The 17,644-nt window shown below is 34.7% G+C and overlaps 1 non-coding gene and 1 pseudogene across 2 annotated transcripts in view; one reads left to right on the top strand and one right to left on the bottom strand.

Moving 5' to 3' along the window:
* Positions 1 to 17,644, top strand: part of LOC144372711 (transport and Golgi organization protein 1 homolog) — a 161,557-nt pseudogene that overhangs the window by 128,102 nt on the left and 15,811 nt on the right. Inside the window, exon 15 of the transcript XR_013432626.1 lies at positions 16,839 to 16,860. The product of XR_013432626.1 is annotated as a transport and Golgi organization protein 1 homolog (transcript). The remainder of the gene's footprint in view (positions 1 to 16,838; positions 16,861 to 17,644) is intronic.
* Positions 1,048 to 1,154, bottom strand: LOC144372716 (U6 spliceosomal RNA). Its single transcript, XR_013432628.1, has one exon. It is a non-coding gene; the product is annotated as a U6 spliceosomal RNA (small nuclear RNA).

The raw sequence follows: 17,644 nt of genomic DNA, 5'->3' as shown, positions 1-17,644 counted from the left end.
TAGTCTAGTTTCTCACTCATTGCTGTTATTTTCTTTACTGTGGCCCTGACGAATAGTTATGAGGCCTGTACACCAGTATTTCCTAGCATGAGTCACTCTCTTACAAGGCTATATGTTCTTCTGTTGTCTAGTTCATCCTTGTATTGACTCCAAATTTTCCTCCACATGATTTCCTCTATAAAATTGAATTCTTTTCTACATAGAAATCCTTTAAATATTTGAAGTTATATCTTAATTTAAAAATTATTTTTAGTATTTTTATCATGGAAACTTTCAAATAAGAGCAGAGAGAATACTGGGGACTATAGGTAACCATAACATACTGTATATTTTAGAATACTAGAAGAAAAGATTGTGAAAGTTTTACCATAAAGAAATGATGTTTGAGGAGGTAGATATATTTAACTGATTTAAACTTTACATAGTGTATACATGCATCAAAATGTCATGTTACCTAATTCAATAATTATAATGTTTGTTTCTATGTACTAGTTAAAAAATAAATTTAATTAGAAAAGCTTTAAAGAAAAGCATAGAGAATAGTATAATGAACCCACGGGCCATCACACAACTTAACAGTAATTCCTTGATAGCCAATATCAGTGAGTTTTTTAAATTTGTTCTAATTGGTTATACATGATAGCAGAATGCATTTCAATTCATTGTATATAAATGGAACAAAACTTTTCCTAGTTGTACACAACACGTGTAGTCCTATATGTACCTCGGGTAATGAGGTTCATCTCATTCCACCATCTTTCCTATCCCTCTGCCCCCTCACCTGTCCTACCTCCCCTTTGCCCAAAGTTCCTCCATTCTTTCTATGCCCCTTACCACCCACCTCACCCCCATTATGGGTCAGCATCCACTTTCAGAGAGAACATACAGCTTTTGGTTTTGGGGATTGGCTTACTTCCCTTAACCTGATATTCCCATTCACCCGCAGATGCCATAATTTTTTTCTCTTTTAATGCTATAAGTAATATTCCATTTCATATATGTACCACAGTTTCTTTATCCATTCATCTGCTGAAGGGTTGGTTCCACAAAACTATGGAATGCTTCACAAATGTGGGTGTCATCCTTGCTCGGGGACTATGCTAATTTTTTCTGTATTGTTCCAATTTTAGTATATGTGCTGCCAAAGCAAGCACACTCTGACTGTTAACAAATGTAGATACCCAGGTAAAAACTACCATAATCAAGATATAGAACAGTTTTTTTTTCACTAGAAAAGGGGTTTCCTTGGGATCCTTCCCAGTGAGTGCCTTCACCACCTGTTCCAGGCAACCATTGATAACTTTTTTTTAAAACTATAGATTCATTTTTCCTACAGTACTGTTTCATATATATGCCACTATAAGTGGACTCATATCTAGGAGTGCAATTGCCTCCTACGTTTAATGTATGTTTTTGTCTTATGTGATACTGTCAAGCCATGCTAAAAAATGACCACAATCATTTTATACTTCCACCAGCAATTTAGGAGACTTCCACTTGACTTCATCTTCACTAGCACTTGGGCCATTCTAGTGGGTATGTCTTTGTGAGTTTATTTCCTGATAATTAATGATATTGAGTGAACTTTTTTTTTCTTTTGAGATAGGGTCTCACTAACTTCCTTAGGCCCTTGATAAGTTGCCAGCCTCACACTTGGGATCTTCTTGCCTCAACCTGGGATTGATTGCTGGGATTACAGATATGTGCCATGATGCCAGGATCAAATACTTCTTTTTTTTTTTAATTGGTTGTTCAAAACATTACAGAGCTCAAGACATATCATCTTTCATACATTCGACTCAATTGGGTTTTGAACTCCCCAAATACATAATACAGACTCACTTCTGTTACATACTCACATTTTTACATAATGGCATATTAGTGACTGTTGTATTCTGCTACCTTTCCTATCCCCTACTATCCCCCCTCCCCTCCCCTCCCCTCCCAACATCCCTCTCTACCTCCTCTGCCATGATATGTGCCATGATGCCAGGATCAAATACTTCTTCATGAGCTTGTTGACCATACTGTTTTTGTACGTCAACTGTCTCTGGCTAGCTGGAATCCAGACTTCTCCCAGCTCAGTGCCAACTGTGGGATTGGTTAGCTTATAGTTGTTCTTGGCCCTCACAGGTACTGCTTAGAATGTAGCCCCAAACTGAAGACCACCTCCATGCAGATTTCTGGAACTCTTTTTCTTTGTGGCTCCCATGTTTCTGGTAGTTTTCTCTACATATTTTTGGCTGCTTAATCTCCTGGAACTCTGGTCTCTCTCTCCTCAGTGAGACTGTTGTGCCCCATTTGTGTTCCCATTTTCAAACTGAGGTCTAGAGGGTGCCTCCAGGTAGAATGCTCACCTATTTGTTCTCCTGCTCTTAGGGGTGACAGTTGCATGTTCCTTGTGGCTTTCTATCTGAAAAATAGCTCTTTAAAAATCTTTTTTGACTGGGCATGATGGCACATGCCTTAATCCTAGTGGCTCGGGAGGCTGAAACAGGAGGATCACAAGTTCAAAGCCAAAAGTGAGGTGCTAAGTAACTCAGTGAGACCCTGTCTCTAAATAAAATACAAAATGGGGCTGAGACTGGGGATGTGGCTCAGTGATCAAGTGCTCCTGAGTTCAATCCCTGGTACCAATATATATATTCCAACTTTCTGGTTGCGTTCAGTGGGAGAACAAGTCTCATATAAGTTACTCTCTATTGATTTCTCCTTTTGTTGTAACTTTTTGCAATAATTGAAAAAAATATGTTTGTGGGACTTCTAGGATATATTGTAGTTTTGGTGAATAAATGACATCCCCCTGGTACAACAATTTAACCTGTTTTCTCTATTGCCTTTTTTTTTTTTTGGTGGTGCTGGGGATTGAACCTCGGGCTCCATGCATTCTAGGCAAGTGCTGAGCTAACAACCTCAGCCTCTCTCTGTTGCTTTATATTTCTTGGAAATTGGTAGTCAGGTTTAGGTTCAATTCTGTTTCTTATGAAAATTTAATAGGAAATATTGCATTGACATCTGCATGTCCTCTCCTTTGATGTTGACTACTAGTCAACAGTGACCTTGGTGAGATTTGCTAATATATTACAGATTGCAAAATAGCAATGGTCTGAATTGCTGGGATTTTTCTTTCTTCATTTAAAGGCTGGGATGCCTATACAAATAAAAATTTATGATTGATTATTCTTTCTTTTTTTTTGTACTGGGGATTAAACTCAGGGGCACTTGGCTAGTGAGCCATATCCTCAGCCCTATTTTGTATTTTATTTATATACAGGGTTGCTTTAGCAATTCACTTTTGCTGAGGCTGACTTTGAACTTGCTATCTTCCTCCTCAGCCTCCCAAGCTACTGGGATTGCAAGTGTGTGCCACAGCGCCTGGCTATGATTGATTATTCTTTACACAGATATTCGGTTTGTATACTTAAGGCAGGAGATAAACATTTGATTCCTTTTCTTCATTTAAACACTTTTCAGAATAGTAAGGTATTATTCTAGCATTATCAAATGATACCCAAAGGGGCTTTTGAAATCTTTTTAACTTTTATTTAAGAGTCAATATGATGTCATGCATTTAAAAATATTTGGTGTGTTTAATCCAGTTAGGAATAGTAATTGTTCTTATCTGATGCTCAATTTCTCCCCCTTTTGCCTTGTAGAAGCCTCTTTATCTTGGCTCCTGGGACCCTTTGCCACCACCTAGTGGTCATTGTTACCTGTTTCCCTTGCTTTTGAACTATGAGATGTTCCAAGTTCATCTTAAACATTCCCTGTCCAGACCTTGAAGGAACTATTTCTCTAAAAGAACTTTGGTTTCTTTCAATAGGAAATGATATTTAGAGGCTACATTCCAAGTACTAGGATTGCTTATTGCTCAAATTGACTGTCATTTGTAAGCCTTTTTAGTGAACAAAGCTCAGAAATATGTGGGGATTTTTGATCATGTCATTTAGATAATTCCCATGAAAATTCAGGATGTTAGAGAGATTTTACTTCACTTCATCTATCTTAGATTTGTGTTTTCTTTCTCTGATGTTGGAGTTCCAGTTTTCAATGACATAAATATAATTGTTTATAGTCTTGTGCCACTTAATGACATTTTGGTCATTAGTGCATAATAATGGAGCTAAAAAATTCTTGACACCTAGTATTTTTAATCTTTTTTGTGTTTTGATATGTTTAGATATATAAACATTTACAATGTTACAATTGTCTACAGAATTCAGTATAATAATATCTTATAGGTTTTTATCCCCAAAGCGATGATATATCATATATGAATACCTACGTGTGGAAATGGCTATATTTTCTAGGTTTGTATAAGTATACTCAATGATGTTTACACACTGAAATTGCCTAAGATGTGTTTCTCAGAATTTATTCCCATTATTAAGCAACACACGACTATATTTATGTTGTTTAAAATACTTTCAGGAATGTATTCCTGAAATGAGATGAAATTCTCTTGTCTTTAAGCTATATCCCACTAAGGTATGTTTGAAATAATTCATTTCTGTGGTTTGTCACCAACATGATATCACAGGTTGTTTCATTTGTGCTTTCAATATTTAGGTGTTAATTTTTAAAGATTTTTTTTATTTATTTTACAATTATTTAAATATTTAGAAGAGCCAAAGTTAATTTGTGAAAATAAGTTGTTTCTGTTTTCTGGTACTGGTGATTGAACCCAGGGCTCCTATCCACTGAGCCACATACCTAGGCTCTTTATTTTTTATTTAGAGATAGTTCTCACTAAGTTGCGTAGGGACTTGCTAAGTTGCTGAGGCTAGCTTTGAACTTGTGATTCTCCTGCCTGATTTTGAAAGAACTCTAGCTTTTGTCCCAGTTCTGTCTACCCTGATATTACTCTCTTTTATAATTAACTTTTAAAATTTATTTCATTATGCATTCTGCTATTTAAAAAATAAGCAAATGAGAAAAGGGATATGCAGCTCAGTGGTAGAACACTTGCCTACCACACATGAGGCCATGTGTTCAATCCCCAGCACCATAAAAAGAAAAAGAAAAGCAAATGATTTTTACATCTAGCTATGATAGCTTTATATAGGTACTGGCTTCACCTTCCCAACTGAAACAACTAAAATAAATATGAAAAAAACCACAAACATATAAAATTTTAAGATCCAGTAACATTGAAGATCAAGCAACAAAGAATGATTCTGGAAACATAAAGAACAAATGCTATGAGCTCTTTAGTTGCCCCAGCTTTTACTATGTTAAGAGATTCCCAAGCCATGACAAAGAAGGGGAAGTCAGGCAGAACCAGAGGATACCATGAATTGAGAGATGGTGCTGAGATTCCAGGAAAACCAAAGTGACTAGAATTCACAGGGTGGAGTACCAAAAGAAGGTTGCTACATTGAGAGACAATTCTGGAAATCTGTGAAAGGCTCTCTGAGTGTTCAGCAGGGTATTGATCTGCACATAAGTGTGATGAAACTGCTTAGCAAGTCAGAGAAACCATCTTAAGTGATTAGAAGGAACAGGTCTTAACACAGGGACCAGAATAGCACCTGGAAAAAACTATCTAAGGAAGTTGGGTAGAATAATCAGAAGGGTGTTACCTCGGACTGACTATTACAATTTATGTCATACCTAACAAATATTCAGACCCAAGAGAATCAAATTGTTTCCAGAAATTTAATTGTATACGAAATATTAAGAATAGTAATTCGTAATGTATGGCATCGAATCAAAGCTTACCAGGCATGCAAAGAAGCAAGAAAAATACAATCCACAATGATGAGGAGAAGAATCATCCAATCAAAGCCAACTGAGAACTATCGGAGATGTTAGAATGAGGTAATGGCATTTTTTAAAAAGTCATTACTACTATATTTCGTGTGTTAAAAAGGTAAAAAGAGATATAGAAGATATATTTTAAGAAAATCAGACTTCTAGAGTTGAAAATATATGATAAACACAGTGGATGGGATTAATGCCAGAATAAGCATTGTGATGAAATTTGTTAGTGAACTTGAGGACATAGCAGGAGAAGTACCCCAAATGAAACAGGGAAAATTTCTTCTGTTAAAGAAAAGTGAACCAGAGCATCAGTGAGCTGTGGGACAGTTTCAAGTTGAGCTATGAGAGGTATTCAGAAAAATATTTTAAGAAATGATGGCCAAAAATTTGTGAAAACTGTACATCTGCAGATCCAAGATATTAAATGGGACTACAGTACAAAAAGCATGAATAAAGCTATATCAAGGTATATTATATCATAAATAAATTGCTCAAAACCAGTGATAAAGAGCAATCTTAGCAGTTAGAGAAGACATTTATGTAGAGAAGAACTAAGGATGACATCAGATTTCTTGTCAGAAATTAGGCATAAGAGAATATAGTGGAGTGATACCTTTAATATATTTGAAGAGTAATAATGTTGGCCGATAATATCATGCCCAGTGAAATATCTTTCTAAAATGAAGACTTGTACGGACATACAAGCTGAAAGAATTCACCTACACTTGCACCAAGACAGCAGATGGAAATAATGGAATAAAGGAGTAAAGAACACTGAAAATGGTGACTGTGTGCATAAATATTTAAAATAATTTTTCTTATTTGAACATTTTAAAAAGTCATTGACTGTTTAAAGACAAATATCAGTGTAGTATGGGACTTAGAAAACATGTAAAGTAAAATACATGACAACAGTATAAATCTCAGAAGGGTAGTAACTATTGTAACGTTCTTATTGAATATGTGAAGTAATATAGTATCATCTGAAGGTAGATTGTGACAAATTAAAGATGTATATTCTAAACCCTGAAGCACTAAGATTAGAAAACAGAGTTATAGCTTAATAAGCCAATAGAGGAATCACTAAAAATACCGATAGTGGTATTTCTGCAAAAGAAGACAGAAAGAAAAGAAAAAGAACAAAGAACAGAAGGAACAAATAGAAGATTATATTAAGCTTACACCTATGCACGGCAGTAATCCTATTAAGTGGAAAGTATCTAAATACATCAGTTAAAAACAGAGATTGTCATATTGCCTAAAGAAGCAAGACCCAAATAGATGTCTAAGGGAATAACACTGTAAATAGAAAGACACAAAGAAGTCAAAATTAAAATGATTGAACAAGGTATCTCATGTTAAACACTAGTCAAAGGAAATCTGGAGTAGCTACATTAAACCAAAAGAGGTTGTGGGGCAAAATATATCATCAGGACTAAAGAAAGTTATTTCCTAATGATAAACGAATCAGTCAAGATTATATAATAAACCTAAATGCTTGTACTTTTAATATTAGAACTTCAAAATACATGAAGTATCAAAATTGATAGAATTATGAGGAAAATGATGAATCCTATAGATTACATTTAGAGATTTCAATATCCTCTCCTCAGCAATTGGCAGAAAATGAAAAATAAAAGTAAGGTTGTAGAAAGTGTGAATGACATAATCAATCCATCCATTTGAAATTAATTGACATTTATAGAAAACCCCCAAGGAGCTTAGTGCACATGGAACATTTACCAAGATAAACTATATTCTGGATCTTAAAAAAATTATCAGTAAATATAAAAGTATTCAAAGTCAGGCAAAGCTTATTCTCTGAACACAATAAAATGAGAAATCAATAATGGAAAAATCTGGAAAATTCTCAAATATTTGAAAACTTAAGTGCCAGGCTGCTATCTGCTATCTATCTATATCTATATGTATATCTGTATCTATCTATCATATATATATATATTTGGTATAAATGAACAACACAGTACATTTATTTTTATGTGGTGTTGGGGATCGAACCCAGTGCCTCACACATGTGAGGCAAGCACTTTACCACTGAGCTACAACCTTAGCCCCCACTGCTAAATAATTTTTGAGTCAAATAAATCAGAGAATAAATTCATATTTTGAGTTGAATAAAACTGAAAACAACATATCCATTTGTGCAATGTCACTAAAGTGTTATTGGAAAACTTATAGCACTACCAGGCCCAAGATAGCTTTATTAAAAAAATAAGTCTCCAGTCATTGACTTAGTTCCTACTATGAGAAACTAGAAAAGGAAAAATAAGTTAATCTCCAAGTAAGCAAGAAAAAAAGATATAATAAAGACCATAAGTCAGTAAAATTTTAAAAAAAGGAAAATAAGAGAAAATCAATGAAACCCAAAGCTAGTTCTTTAAGATGAATAAAATTGATCAACATCTAGTGAGGGAAGTAAAAGAGGAGACACGGGTTACCAATATTCGCAATCAGAGAAGGGATATCACTACAGATTTCACAGATACTAGACTGATAATGGGGATATTATGAACAGTTTATGTTAATTAACTTGACAATTTAGATGAAATGAAGAAATTTTATTTAAGCCACAAATTGCAAAAGTTCACTCAAGAAAAACAGACAATTTCATAAACCTTGTTGGCTATTAAAGAAATTGAAGGTATAGGTAAAAACCTTTCTTCAAAGAAAAAAATATAAGACCAAGATAGCTTTATTGGTGATCCAATTAAACCTGTAAGGAAGAAATGATACTAATTCCTAATAGTAGTAGTAATACTAAACCCTTGTAGAATATTAAAGCAAGGAAATAGTTCTCCTATGAATCCAGTGTTATCACTACACCAAACCAAGACAAAGATATAATAAGAAAAGAAAACCACATACCTCTCATGGGATCTCCAATGAATCTGTAAAGAAATTCTAAACAAAAATTTAAGTCAAATACAACAATATGTAAAAGGAAAATACATCATAGACAAAAACTAGACGGATGATGGGGATTTATGTCAAGAATCCAAAATTTATTTAACATTTGAAAATCAATGAAATTTACCACATTGATGTACCTAAAAGCACAATCTTTGTGTTTAGCTCAAGAGATACAAAACAAGCATTTAAAAAATATAGCAGAGGGGGGAAATGTTGGGGAGTAATATTGGCCAAATTATATTGTTATTTTGTGTGCATGTACAAGTAGGTGACAATAAATCGCATCGACATGTAAAAAAAAAATCAGCCCTGATTATTATTTAAAAAAATTTTTTTAGATGTTGATTAACTTTTATTTTATTCACTTATTTATATGCGGTGCTGAGATTTGAACCCATTGCCTCACACATGCTAGGCAAGTGCTCTACCACTGAGTATCAACCCCAGCCCCTCAGCATTGATTATTGATGTAGAAAAACAAACAACAAACTAGGAATAGAAGGGAGCTTAAAACATTCTCTGAAAAAATGCAGCTAACCTCATACTTAATGGTTGATAATTGAATACTTTCCCCCAAGATCAGAAACCAAACAGAGATGTCTACTCTCATTACATCTATTCAGCATTGTACTGGGGTGCAGTAAGGAAATAGCTAGTATACTAAGGCAAGAAAAAGAAATAAAATGCACTCAGATTGGAAAGGAAGAAATAAAATTCTCTTTCTTTTCAGATAACATGAATATATATAGATACAATCTGGTATGATCTAGAAAAAAGCTATTGTAAGGTTGACAGATAAAATTTACATCTAAAAGCAATTATATTTTCTATATATTAACAATGAATAATTAGAAATTGAAATTTTAAAGATTTCCATGTACAATAGAATAAAAATATGAAGTATTTAAACATAAACGTGGCAAAAACTAAAATGTATGTATTAAAAACTATAAAATATTGCTGATAGAATTTAAAGAGAACCTAAATGGAGAGATATACCTAATTTATGAGTCAGAAGACTAAGGTGTCCATTCATCCCAGTTTAATCACCAGAGTCAACATTATTCCAATCAAAATCCCTGCAGAGTTTTGTAGAAAATGACAAGCTGATTGCAACGTGGCTTCAAGACTTAATCTAGGGCTGGGGATGTAGCTCAGTGGTAGAGGACTTGCCTAGCATATGCAAGGTCCTGTGTTCAATCCCTAGTACCATACAAAGAGGAAAAAAAATATTCTAAAGCTACAGTAATCAGGATTGCAGACAAAACATATTGAAACAGAGCCAAGAATTCAGAGATAGATACACAATATATATGGCAACAGTCATTGACAAAGATGGAAAGACAAGTAGAGAATGCAAAGTTTTTTCAGCAAATGGTACTGAAATTACTGCATATTTATATGCAAAATATTCATCCATGCCTTGCATTAGACACCTGAATTAACTCACAGACTTAAATATTAAACTCAAAAGTACAAAACCTCTAGGAAAAAAAATAAGAGAAAAATTTTTGTTGAACTTAGGTTTGGCAAAGATTTCTTAAATTTGACAACAAAAGCATTAAAAAGGATTTGACAATGTGGGATTCATCAAACTAAAACCTCTGTAATTCAAAATACACTTTGAAGTCAATGAAATAGACAAAACACAAGCTGGGAGGAAATTACTGTAAAGCATTTATCAAGACTTGCATCAAGGATATATGAAGAACTCTTAGAACGCATTAGAAAAAAATATAGTCCTGTAAAATAACACTTCATCAAAGAAGATAAACAGATAGTAAATACATTAAAAATGCTTGACATAATTATCAGGGAAATGCAATTTTGAAGCATAAGAGTTACCACTACACACTTATTAAATATCTAATATTAAAGACAATTGTGTTGAGTGGTTGGAGAAGAGATGGAGGAACTGGATGGGTACACATCTGGTGGGGATATAAAGTGGTAGAATCACCTTCTTAAAAAGGTAAACATACACCAGTCATATCCAACCATTCTTTTCCAAAGAAAAGATAAGTTATATAGCAATAGGAGGAATTTTATATCAGTGTTCTTGGCTATTTTATTTGTAAAAGCCCCAAACTGGAAAAAAATCCAAATGTCTATCAATAGATGATAGACAAATTGTGGTATGTACATGTAATGAAATGCTACTCAGCAATAAAAATAGATGATAGATAAACTGATGTAGATGAATCTCAAATTATGCTGAATAAGAGAAGCCATAGAAAATACAATATATTATCCCATACACATAAAACTTGAGGAATACAAAGCAATCTATTAAGATAAGACATTTTGCTGGAGGAATGGGAAAGTGGGGGGCAAGAAAGAGGGGTGACAAAGGGCAAAATTACCTAGAGCATGAGAATATTTTTGGAAGTAAAGGATGTGTATATTATCTTGATTATAATGGTGATTTCATAATTTCATGTTAAAATTCATCAAATTGCACACTTTAAATACATGTAATTTATTGCATGTCAGTTTTACCTCAAAGCTATAAGAAATAATATATTCATCTTTTTTCATTTTCTAAGATACAAATAGTATTCTATAAATATTTTTCTCTACTTCATTTTTAAAAAATGTATTCCAGAAACCAGCTCTTAGCAGTATTTAAAATTATTTTCTTTCTTCTTTGGTTTATTCAACAACTTTCATTGATGACGGTTGTTTCAGCCTTTTGTGACCATCTTGTATTGTTATAATTAATGCTTGAATAACATAGTTTTGTAAATACAAGTTTTAAACATTTGTTGTTGTATTCCCAGTATCTTTAGAAATTAGGGCTGGTGGACTATAGCTCAGCAGTAGAGCACTTGCCCAAGATACCCTTCCCCAGCACTGAAAAAGTTAAAAAAAAAGTGGGATTGTTGAGTTAATAGGTAAATATATAAGCAGTTTTGGGAGATGTTGCCAAATCTCATTCATAAGGGTTGTATCATTTTGTATACTTATTAGCAGTGTCTGAGAATTTGTATTCCCCCACATTCTCTCACCTACTGAGTATGTTGTCAAACGTTTGGATCTTGCCAATGCAAGTGAGAAATGGTGTCTTGGTGTGGTTTAATTTGTATTTTGTTCATTATGAGCTAAGCAGAGCATGTTTCCATATGTTATAGCTATTTGCATTTCTTTTCCTGAGATCTGTTTATTTCTTCAGCCCATTTTTGTATAGGTTTGCTGGCCATTTTATTTATAATGTTCTTTATATTTCAGGAACATGATTCTTTGGACAATAATATGTTGCAAATATTTTTTCTCAGTTTGTCATTGTCAAACTGCGTGTGTGTGTGTGTGTGTGTGTGTGTGTGTGTGTGTGTAGCAGGTTTAGATACAGCCAGGAAAGATTTTTTCAATGAGGCAGGTTTTGCCCACTCATAATACATAGAAAATTTCACTTAATATTTTCTAGTACTTGTTTATTTTCTATTTTTACATTCATGTTTCTTATCCATTTGTAGTTTATCTTTTGAATAAGTAGAGAAAAATCCAATTTTATAATTTTCCATGTGGTAACGCTACTTATTAGAAAGTCTATTTTCCCCAAACTAACTTTTATTGTACCCCAAATGTCCAGTTGGTTCTGTTTCTGGATTCTCTATTCTGTCCCACAATCTCTATGTATTCCTGGGCTTGGATGAGGGTACATGAATTAATTATATAGTCTGCCCTCCCTGTACCCTTCATTGCTCTTCTTTTTCAGTGCTTTCCTGCTTATTCTTGTTCTTTTGAATTGACTATATTCAACTTGACGACAGATTTTTAAAGATCCACAGATGTTCATTTCCTCCCCAAGTTAAATGTCCCCAGTTTCTTCAATTTTTTAGCACGTGCTTTTCGGGCTATTCATGATTCTGTTCTTTTCCACAAGTCATGCAACCCTAAAATGTGGCATCCAGAAATGAAGCCACCGGCGTGGGGTGATAATGACATGATTCCTTAGGGTTAGGCTTTTTTAAAAAGAGTGTCATCCACAATTGGAGAAAGTAACAGGACTAGAGTGAGCAGGGAAGGAAAGCCCAGCAGTCGTCTTTTAGAAGGGAGCAGGAGAAGCTTCTCCTCTTCTGTCTGCACTTTTGGGGCAGGTAGGTACCTGGTGTCTCAACACGTTGACAAAAGGGTTTTGCTCTGGGAGGGGCTGGGAGGCCTGACTTTCTCCTTTTTCCTAGTCTCTGCCTATAATCCCCTTCTGCTAGTTCCCTGGCTTCCTCCAGGGCCTTCTAAATCGCCGGTCCTCTCCTAGTTCCGGGGACAGGTGAGCCTCTTTCCTTCTGGAGTCCTTTCATTTGGACTCTTCCGCTTGGCTCTACTGGCGCTGTCCCCCGCCGGGCTCTGCAGTTGGTTCTTCCCGCTCCCTGCCACGCCCCTCAGCATCCTCTGTCTGCTCACTGCAGTCCACCCAGGGGCTTCCTCTGATGACGGGTTTCACGTGCCTTGGGCGGAAAGCGCCTGTGGTGGAGGAAGGCAAAGTTCACTCCCAGTACCCGCCCCCTGCGCTGGGTCCTACTGAAGTAGGAAACGGTGAAAGAGAGGGTCCTGTGCTGTTCTGCAGGGAAGCGTCGCTTCCACTCAGCTGTCCCTACACCATGGACTCAGTACCTGCCACTGTGCCTTCTGTCACTGTTTCCCTGGGGGACCCAGAGCTCCTGGGACCCCTGTCGGGTGGCTGAGTTCTGGCAGAGTGGGTGCACTGACTGTCGTGGCGACGGGGAAATGGAGTGTGTCAGGCCCAAGGCAGGCAGGACTTGACTGTATTGTTAAGCGAGGCCGGTGAGAGTGTACTTGAGCTTTCCCCACTTGCACTTTTTTTTTGACGGAATAGAGGTGACAACCTCATGGTATGTTCTGAAATGCAGCCAACAATCCAAACAGCTAATGTTACTACAGGTCTTTTCCCTAAGGAGACTGCTGGGGAATTGGGCCCAAGTGACAGTTATCTCCTATTACGTGTAGAGGGCGGTGAAAACAGGGAAGAGTAGGCAGGTGTTTACTGCACTGCCTTTGAGCAACCATTTAAAATTAGGCTCTGAATTTTATAGAAGGATGTTAAATTCAGAGAAGTTTATCTAAGCCAGTTTTCAAGAGTTGTCTGAAATTACATGTCACGTATCTGTATATAAGAGTGGAATGGAAGTAAGATTTAAAATCTTATACATATATCGTCATTGTTTTTATTTGTTGCCATAAAATTAATTAGTTCTTTCATATATTTAAGTTTTGTCTTAAATGAATATTTTAAATTATAAAAACCAGGTTATCTAAGAAAAAAGAATGATCCAGAGGGATTCTAGCCAGGTGTTAGACAATGTGATGATATAGGGCCTGTTACAAACTGGAAATGTATGCTCAATTTAAAGTATTTAGATTCGGGCTGGGGTTGTGGTTCAGTAGAGCGCTTGCCTAGCATACATGAGGCACTGGGTTCGATCCTCAGCACCATATAAAAACAAAACAATGTGTCCACCCTAAAACTAAAGATACATAAATAAATATTTTTAAAAAGTATTTAGATTCATTATACTTGAAAACACTGGAAGCAAACAAAAAATATGAGACTGCCAGTATCCTCTCTCTTGAAGAAGCTATTGGAAAATATTGAGGAGGTGGATTTCTGATGAGGAAGTTGGTTTAGAATTACCATGATTCTTTGTGACTGTTTTGTTATAAATTTAAGGTTTCCCATTTCTTCTAATTTGTCTGTTTAAGCTGTTTACTACATTGCCTGATGATACTCAACCTGGGCCTGATTTTTATGGACTACCATGGAAGCCTGTAGTATTCACTGTTTTCTTTGGGATTGTATCCTTTGTCATTTTCTCTTGGAGAACTGCTCTTGTGAGTAAATTAACTTACTTATACCTTAGCACATAAGCACAAGGATTATTTTATATAGTCACTGCCCCCCCCTTTTTTCTTTTTCAATTGCTAAAACACAAAATAGTGGTTTAAGTCAAACTAACATTATAAAATAATTTAGTGTGGGTGCAGTTGGTAGAACTGGTAATTCTTACAGCCATCCTGACCAGTAGTTTCATATGTATCAGAAGTCTTAAAAGTGGGATAAAAGATGGGATAGGTTAGATAAATATCCTTTTATGTAGCATATATGTCTAGTAATCTATCTTAAAGAAATAACTATGCTTTGAAGATTTTGGTAATGTTTTTCAATGGAACAGTGTATTAGATTGAAGACTTAGCACAACATAATTCATTTAGGGGTTATTGTATGTTCGATTAGTGGAATAGTAGGCAGATTTATTTATTTCAAAGCTTTGAGGTACAGAAAATGCTCACAATTAAATGTGAAGTGGGAAAAAAAAGCAGAAACTAAGATTTAAATGTTGATGAACTGTATGTTAATATAAACATACAAACAGGGGGAAATGCTGCAAAGAAATACAGTAAAATGAGAAAAAGGAGATGATATAATTTTTCCAGTCTTTTATATAAATTTTTCCCAGATTTTATGATTTGATCATATGTACAGAAAATACCTTTTTATTTGGAAGTATAGATTATGTGTTGTCCAAAAATCCATTAAATGTTTTGTTCATTAAGGTTTTTTTTTTTCCTGAGCAGAATTAGTCTATCTCTGTGTATGTGTGTACATATATGTATAAGTGTGTGTGTGTGTGTGTGTGTGTGTGTGTGTGTATATATATGTGTGTGTGTATATATACACACACACATATATATATATGCGCTTATACATACTTATGTTTGTACTGTAGGTCATTCTGTTTCATAGTTATTTAACATAATTGGAAGAAAATTATTTTAGGTAAATGGACTTTGCATATGAAAAGCCTAACAGTTAAAGAGGCCAAAAACATTGGATACAAATCTTTTCAAATCTGAGTGTTCTTTTTCTGATTTCTTAATTATTTCAGACATATCATTGTTAAGATAAGTTTCCTCTCCTTGTACAATTGAGTGTAAAATCTCTTAAAAAGTATTCCCTTCTTAAATAGAAGAATTGTTTGCCTGGATTCCTGTGAGGAATTTTCTAATCTCATTGAACTTTTTCTCAGCTAAAAGTAAAAAGGAAATAGAAGGATAAAGAGAAGGGAAAAACATGAAAACATTTTATATTTCTCTCTCTTGTTTCTTTCATTTCAAGAACCCTGGTACCTGTTTCTCTTTTCACTAGGTTATGTGGGATGTGGTTCCTAGCTTGTTGCTCCTCAGTTTCAGCATTTGACTTTAAAACTTTAGTCTCCCTACCTTAGATGACTGCTTTTATGCTACTTCCCATTTTCCTCTGTTGTCATTTTGAGTAAAAGGTTAGCAAGGCTATGACATTAAAGAAATGTTCATTTTTTTCTGTGTTGGAGTTTTCTGAATGCAATTTCCTGTTACGAAGATCCCCTGGATGATCCGTGGACACATCTGAATATCCCATCACCATTTATAACATTTGAAAGGACAAGTAATATGCTAAGTTACAAAGAAATTTAGTGATGTTTTAAAAAAATTTCTGCTTAGGTTTTATTATCAGGTAGTTTATTGCTGTTTTTTGGAAACGATTGTTTTTGTCCTTTCCAGAATATCTTAATTGTCAATTTTCTTATTGCTTGTGCATTTTCTTCAAGCAGTCTTTCCTTTCAGATTTCTTGCTATATATTTAGTGGTTTGCAGAAATAAGATGATGTACCCTCTTAGTTTCTAAATTCAGCCAATAGCCAAATTTAAATTGGAGTTCTAAGATGTTTTCTGGTGAGTGAAAGTGGCATATCTTAGTACAAAGATTATGCATTTAATATTGTTTCCTCAGATTTCTTTTGAATAGTCATTGTTTCTAGACTTTATCCTGGTTATTTAGAATTGTCAAGTAAATGATTTTGAGTATACACACACACACACACACACACACACACACACACACATCTTTGCTGTGAAATAAGGTACATATCTTAGTGTTTTTATGTCAGAGGCTATTTATGAAATATCACTACCAATTAAATTTAAAAGGCTTGTTAACCTTTACTTATTTTTAATCCTATAAATTATTATCCTGAACCAGAATGTTATTAAATTCTCACTTGGTTATGATTCTGACTGTTGTTTTAGGAATGCTGTTTCTATTGAGCAGATGTTTGACATCAAATTTAATCTTTTTTTCTCTCTTCTAGGTAAAAGATAGAGTATATCAAGGTAAATTTTTAGGTTTCTTAAACTTGTAATAACCCTTTGTATTGGTGTTTGATGTGTGTTTTATGTATGTTAGAAGTAGATACAGTGACTTTTAATGTCTATTATCTTTTTTACCTCCTGAAAATTTTACTATTCCTAGGTTGCTAGCATGGATAATAGAGTAGATGATGATGGTTCCAACTCTGAGATAGGAGATAAAGAGGAGGAACAAATTGTGGATAGGGAGATGATGATAAGTTTTAATTTGGGGCAGATTAACTTTGAATATTGATGTAATGCAGATGTATTACATTTGAAGAGTATTTCTATGCTAATGATTTAATCATGCATTAAGTAACTGAGTAGATAATTTGAAGAATGGTAATGTGAATCAGTATGTTTTCATTTCTGTTTTTCTTTGCAAAGAATTAAATGATTCCATTTTCGGAAAAGAAAGTGTTTTGAGAAGGGGGGAATATCAAGCTACAACACTTTAATGTATTTCCCATCTGTGAAATAAGCTTAAATTGAAATATCATTTTGGATGAGAGGGGTTCTTGGGATTGAACTCTGGGGCACTCTACTGAGCCACATCGCCAACCCCCTATATTTAGAGACCAAGTCTCACTTAGTTGCTTAGTGTCTCACTCTTGCTGAGGCTGGCTTTGAACTTGGAATCCTTCTATCTCAGCCTCCTGAGCCACTGGGATTACAGGTGTGCACCACTGCACCCAGCAAAATATCATTGTTCTTATATTTTTCTTAAATTCTAATAATTTTTATACTCTTATTGCTAATAAGCATA

Source organism: Ictidomys tridecemlineatus, unplaced genomic scaffold (genome assembly GCF_052094955.1).
Source record: "Ictidomys tridecemlineatus isolate mIctTri1 unplaced genomic scaffold, mIctTri1.hap1 Scaffold_148, whole genome shotgun sequence".
In the NCBI taxonomy this organism is placed as follows: domain Eukaryota; kingdom Metazoa; phylum Chordata; class Mammalia; order Rodentia; family Sciuridae; genus Ictidomys; species Ictidomys tridecemlineatus.
This window is presented reverse-complemented; position numbering and strand designations above follow the sequence as displayed.